Here is a 7510-nt window from a genome sequence, read left to right as displayed (position 1 = left end):
ATTTTTAGTAGGACGGGACAGGAAAACTCCGTTAGAAATTCATAACTTCTTCATCCGACGTCCGTTTTCGTCTGTCTTTTCACCGTTGGACTACCATCGACGAGATCTTCAATTCTCATTTATATTGTTTCGGCCAAATATCACTCGATCTCAATTTCGAGATTTGGGTTGCATACCGCTAAGTCGAAACTTAGAAAAATCATAACTTCCTCATACGAAGTCAGATTTAGACGTTCTTTATATGGACGCTCTTGGTTTAACGTATTTTATGACTTTCGTTTAAATCACTAAGGCTAAATATCGCTCTATCGTAAATTCAATATTTACGTCGCGCAGTGTCGTACCGGTTCTGTCGCGAAACTTCGACAAGTCATAACTCCTTCGTTATAACTCGGATTTCGGCATTCTTTATATTTTCGGAATCCTCGTAACGACCACTACAACTTCATGTATAGATATCAGGCTTATCTAATATTTTATTATTACGCTTACTTTCATTTTTAATTCATTTAAGCCACACAATTAAGCATAAAACACATAATACTCAAATAATACATTTTTATTATTTCAAAATGAGTTACAAAGGTTAACCTAGACTATTACATCAATATTAATGCATAGCCTAGAAACACGGGCATTACACCTCAAGTATAGGATCGAGTCGGATGTCACAAATAATATACCTGCAAAATAAACCATTATAATAACATAAGTCTCACGGCATAGTGAATAACAACTACTAAAACATAATCATATAAATCACATATATCGCAACCAAGTAATCATTAATAATATATAGCAAATATATTACGGCTATTATTGGTATTCTCATATCCTCTTATCAATTCTAATAGTAGTTAGTTCTTCAATAACGCTCTATTTCTCAACAATGATCTCTCTCTCTCTCTCTATCTCTATCTCTCTCCCTCTCTGCATGTGTGTGTATGATTTATCTCTTAGTGATGATGTCTATCTTTCTATCATGATCAATCTCTCACTCAAGGTTAAACTCTCAATTGTAATCTATGTCAATCGTGATCGATTTCTTATGCAAGATCTTTCTCTCTCTCTCTCTCACTCTCTCTCTCTCTCTCCCTATATATATATATATATATATATATATATATATATATATATTGTAACGACCAAAAATTTCAACCAAATTCAAAAAAAAATTCTTTCATTCAAAAACCATTAAGTTCATACATTTTGTTCTCAAAATAGTTTAAACATCAGAGCATCCCCATAACCATATTACTTAAATCATAAAACATGAGGAGCGGTACGATCACGCCTTCGCCTTGCCACGATCTCTTGAAGTACCTGAAACATAACACTACAACTGTAAGCCCGAAAGCTTAGTGAGTTACCCCCAAAATATCAACCACACATAACATACTCATATCATATCACAAATAGAACAACCGTTCACATCGGTTCTGCTATGTGATTGGTCCGCCCGCACCGGGCCTTCAGTCCACCTGGTCCACCCTCCGAGTCTAGCCATGTACATCGAGTCTACAGTGTGATTGGTCTGCCCGCACCGGGCCTTCAATCCACCTGGTCCACTCTCTGAGTCTACAGTATATCTGGTCCGCCCGCACCGGGCCTTCAGTCGTCCTGGTCCACTCTCCGAGCCTCGGCACGTCTGGTCCGCACTCTTGGGGCCTTCAGCCTATCCGGACCGCTCGCTGGGCCTTCGGAATATCCGGTCCGCCCTGGGTATGTTGGCCTACAGCACTAAGCAGGACCTGCCTCAACCCAACCCCCGTTAAACAACCATGAGCACATAAAACAATCAATCATGTAACAAATCTCTAACCAGACAAGCAGTCTAACAGGTCACATGGCATATCAACATCCTAACCAGGATTCCGACCTAACCGGTCATTAGCATAACATTACCCTATATCCTGGGTACCGACCTTAACCAGGTCACTAACATAACACCATCCTAAATACCAAGATGCATATCTAGCAAAACAATAACGTAACAAACAATACCCGGATTTCCATCCGATAAAGGGTCGGCCTTGGTGTCGTAGACCCTGTCGATATAGTGAGGATAACTCACCTTGCAACTGCCGAAATCCTACAAATCTCTGACCGCTGACTCACCGGGACACCCAGCTATCACATGATAATCACCAAGTTAGAGTCTAATCATGACTTTCTAGACCAAGGGCCCACAACACTCATTAAGTCCATCATCCTCTTATTGGGCCAAGACCCAAAACCAAATCCTCATGCAAAACCCATTATTGGCCCAATTTACTAAATTGGGCCCACCTTTCCAAACGGCCTAGATCCAAGGTCCATAATAATTATTGGGTCTAAATTACTCCATCCAAAATGTTCTGTCACGGCCCAAGCCCCACTAGCCTAATAACAGCCCAATCACTTAAGGCCCAAAATCAAAAACCCAACAGAAGGAGTACGCTGGGCGTACCCCTCTTGGTACGTTGGGCGTACATCGATGCTCGCGGATTGGAGTCGGGACACAGACCCACTACGTTGGGCGTACATCCATTTACGCGGGGCGTACTCTCACTGAACTAAAATCCCACATAAGTTCTTAACGGCTTAAGCTCTTAAGCCTAAACTTCAGATCCATAGACCAAATATGCCTGGGATTCATAAAGTCTCAAACTTTATTACTTGGGACGTCCATAAAGCTCTTAATCCAAGGTCTTAATCCATTAAGACCTATTTATATCACACATGAGAACCCCAAAGCCATTGGGACCTCATTTTTCTCACTCAAGACCTCTCCTAAGGTCTGAAAGGACAGCTAATCTCGACCAACTCGCATCATGCATCGCTTTGAGGTTTTTGGGACAAGAAATTGTGTCAAGACCTCATAACACCAAGATCTACACAAAATAAATTTCAAGCAAGAGACTTTATACCTCAAAAGGGCTCTAGAAGATGATGTTATTCCAGATCTATAAGCTCCAACTTCCCAAGTCCTTCTTTGACAACTTCCTATTTTCCTCTTCCAAGCTTAAACCACCAAAATGAGCTTCCCAAGGTCAAGATCTCACAAAAAGGAAGGATGAGGCGTTCTAGGGTTTCTCTGAGGTTAGGGAGGCTGATAATGAGGCTAGGGTTTGAGCTATTATGTTCTTTATATAGTGGCTCACCCTCAAATTAGGGTTTAAGGACTCTGAGCGTACGTTGGGTGTACGCGTCCTTGCACCCGCGACCATTCGCTATACAACGTTGGGCGTAACCCAGCCTACGTTGGGCGTACCCACGCTTGTTCCAATTGCATGCATGGCCTACTTCGACAACTTTTTCCATTAAGGGCCATAAATGTCACTTTCTTTAAAATGTCATAACTCCTTCATCCTAAGTCCGTTTCCGACGAACTTTATATCCACGAAAATGTGGCGAGAATCCCTATGCTTCTAACGACACACCCCGGTCCGGAACCTTCTCGAATGAAACCCAATGCCCACAAAAGACCGAAACGCCCTTACTCTTGATCTCGGAAATTCATAAATAAGTACTTTTAGAACGGGGTGTTACATATATATATATATATATATATATATATATATATATATATATATATATATATATCACGATCTGTCTTTCTCAATAGGAACCAATCTCTCTATCAAGATCTATCTCTCAATTATAATCTATTTCTCGATAATGATCTAATTCATATTAGTGAATAGTTTCTTAATAATAATATATTTATCAACAATAAACAATTATTTAAATCTCGATATAATTCACATATCGTATATCAGAGATAGTATAGATATCACATATATCACAAATCAAATACAAGCAATTACTCATAAATGATCTAAATTTTAAGGTGATCCATTTCTTGGTTATAATCTATATCATCAAGGATCTACCTTTCATTTATAAGTTATCTTTCATTTAATAGTAATTTCTCAATCAAGATCAATCTTTCAATCAATATTAATTTCTCAGAATAATCAATCTTTCTAATATCAGTCAATTACTCAATAATAATAAATTATATAAATCATGTAAGGTGTATCATAGATAACACACAATGGATGTTAGAGTAGTGTTGTTCACCTTATTAGTCGATAGACTTATTCTAGTCTCGGTTTTGCTCTTCCACTATTCATCAACTTGTTACATGGTAACACCTATTCATCAATTGACAAGTTCCTTAGAACCCGTCTCGACTCACTAACAATTATACACCGTGACTTCTCGTCACATCGATAATCCCATCCGATAATATTATCATAATAGGCTTAACATGTAATCCAATTGCTAAATTTCTCATAACGGTTAATTCTTGGGTAATCGGGTTTATAACCCTCACAGTCTCGCCTATATCTTTAATCATAATATCTACTCAAAATCTTACCAATGGCTTCATAACAACACCATATATTTACCCATAATATACTCGACTCTATTATATATAAAAATAATCATATATCACAATTACTAATTAACGGGGTAAAATATACCTCAACAGATCTCATACTCAACCTCGTATCTACCGTATATTGGTATAATGTCCTGTAAACGATTCTCAGGCAGCATCTCCGATCACGCCTGCCAAAATTTATCAAATGACATGAAAACACTCATATTTATACTCTGAAAGGTCTCACGTCGTGACAATGTATGTGTCACGCCGTGACAATCAAAAGAGTTCGGTTCGTCTATGTGTTGTACTCTTTTGCCGCTTGTCTTAGTAATTCAACCTTTGTCATGTTGTGAGGAAGCATCCCTCACGCCGTGAGGATCATGTTGTCATGTCGTGACAATGTATCTTCATGTCGTGATGGTCAATAGTTTGACCATTAACTTGACTTTTGTTGAATTTCTCAAAATAGCAACGTACTTTCATCTAAACTTCAAACAACCATATCTTTCTCATACGAACTCCATTTTCAACAATTTGTATATCCACATAATCCTCTCAACAAGCTATACAACATTACTCAATTATCGTTTACTAAGTAGCATTTATCAATTTAAAGTAACTCCATGCACTATTACTCTTACTCGCCTCATATCATTTTATATCTTCCAAAGTGATACATGGTCACGATAAACATGTATTACAATTTTAAACTTAAATAAATAGTTTACTAATAAAAAATTACATGAAACATTAAACTAGCAAATAGAAAATACTACTTGTCGTCATCATCATTGTTCTTGTCCTCGTCTTCATCATCATCGTGCCCGTCCTCATCATCTTCCTCAACATTGGCATTGTGTTGTTCAAATTGCCTTTTTCATATGTGTTTAGTTAAATCATGACGCAGATTGTAATGTGTTTCACTATTTTGTATTGCCAAAAGTTTTGTGAAGTATGTTGGTCTACCGACTTTTATTAGTGCAGGTAAATTAAGTATATCGTTCGGATTATACGTATAAATAGTAATACCCTCTTCTTTTATTATCATGTTTTGTAATATAACACAAGTAGTCAACACTTTCGTTAATTTTGTCATATCCCATGATCGTGTCGGATGTTTCATTATGTGTCACTTTCTTTTGAGGACTCCAAAACCCGTTCCACATCTTTCCTTGCTGATTCTTTTGCTAACTTGAAGAATTTTCATTTTTCATCAGTGGGATATGAGTATGACTTGACAAGTGTAGCGTGCTCTGGATATATCTCATCACCAGGGTAATACCCAAAATTATATTCTTGTTCCTTCACAATGTATGGCATGTTTGGAGTTTTACCCTACAAAATATCGTTAAATAATGGAGACGCTCCAAGCACATTCAGGTCGTTGTTTGACCTCGTCATACCAAAGAACGCATGTCAAAATCATATGTCCTGTGAAGCAAATGTTTCTAGCATAACAGTCGACATGTCATGAGCACCTCGCATGAATTAACCTTGTCATGCATTGGGACAATTTTCCCACTCCTAATGTGTACAATCAAGGCTACCAAGCATTCCTGAAAAACCGTATTTATCTTGATGTGTGATATATAACTGTTCGACATCACTTATGGTCATCTTTCGTAAGTATATGTCACCGTAAAGCTCTACAACATACTCACAAAAAAGATATGCACATTCTCGATCCGTCCTATCAAATATTTTCAAATACTCATATGATGTGTCTACGGCTATGTCATATGCCATTGTCGAAGAGCGACTGTGCATTTTTGTATTATAATAAAACCACGTTTACCTCTAGCATCCAATCTGAATTGAAAAAACTCATAATTATTTTCCAAATCTCTAGCTATACGTAAGAATAAATTTATACTAATACAAAAATGTTCTTCGAATTTTGATAGATTGTATAAACCATGAGGACCAAAGTAATCACGTACCAAAAATTCGCTTGTTGCGATACGACCCCGTTTGATTGAAGTTTTGCTCCTCTTTTTGACATTTGAACTTCTGACTCTCTGACACAACCTTTTGTTTGTCGTTGACAATGACATGTGTACAAACAAATCATCATATTCATCATCATCATTGGATGAAGAAGTAGAATTAAAGACAAAAAATATTTATGTTTGAAGAGTATGTTTGTAGTGTTAGAAATAAGGGATGAACAAATTGATTAGATTCTCTGAAAGTCGTGATTCACTATCAAATTGAAGTAATTCGATGGTACAGATCGAAAACTCAATTGGATGAAATTCAGAAAACGAAATCAGAGAATGTATGTGGAAATATTCTTCTGACTCTCTGACACAACCTTTTGCTTGTTGTTGACAACGACATGTGTACAAACAAATCATCATATTCATCATCGTCATTGGATGAAGAAGTAGAATTAAAGACAAAAAATATTTATGTTTGAAGAGTATGTTTGTAGTGTTAGAAATAAGGGATGAACAAATTGTTTGGATTCTCTGAAAGTCGTGATTCACTATCAAATTGAAGTAATTCGATGGTACAGATTGAAAACTCAATTGGATGAAATTCAGAAAACGAAATTTGAGAATGTATGTGAAAATGTTCTTCAAGAAGATGTACCAAAAAATGACCAAAAACGAATATATGATTCCTGTCTGAAAACTGTCACAAGATAGTTACAAATTGTCATAAAAATTTACCAAACCTATCATAAAACAGATCTCAGGGAAAAAGGGTCAACTTTCTAAAAAAATGGATTTTTGAAGCATTTTTTAATATAACACATAACCCAAATAAAAATTTTCGCGCTGCCCGAACCCAGCCAGGGGCTATCGCCCCTTGGGCGCTGTCCCAGACCCCCGTTCGTTTAGGGGCTTCGCCCCTAAATAACAGTGTACTTTAAATCTTGAAAAACTTGAACAAGTATGCACTCCTACACCATCCTAACTTGTTCAATATTCAACAAGATCACTTTTGCTTAACAAATTTAATCCTATTACACTTAGGCTATGTTTGGCAGACTAGCTGAAAAGCTAGTTGTTAGCTGAAAAGCTAGCTGTTAGCTGAAAAACTAGCTGTTAAATAAAAAATTAGCTGATAAAAAGTAACGTTTGGTAAAACTAGCTGAAAAGCTAGCTGAAATATATAAATTTACATAAA

This window comes from Lactuca sativa, chromosome 4 (assembly GCF_002870075.4).
Source record: "Lactuca sativa cultivar Salinas chromosome 4, Lsat_Salinas_v11, whole genome shotgun sequence".
In the NCBI taxonomy this organism is placed as follows: Eukaryota; Viridiplantae; Streptophyta; class Magnoliopsida; order Asterales; family Asteraceae; genus Lactuca; species Lactuca sativa.
This window is presented reverse-complemented; position numbering follows the sequence as displayed.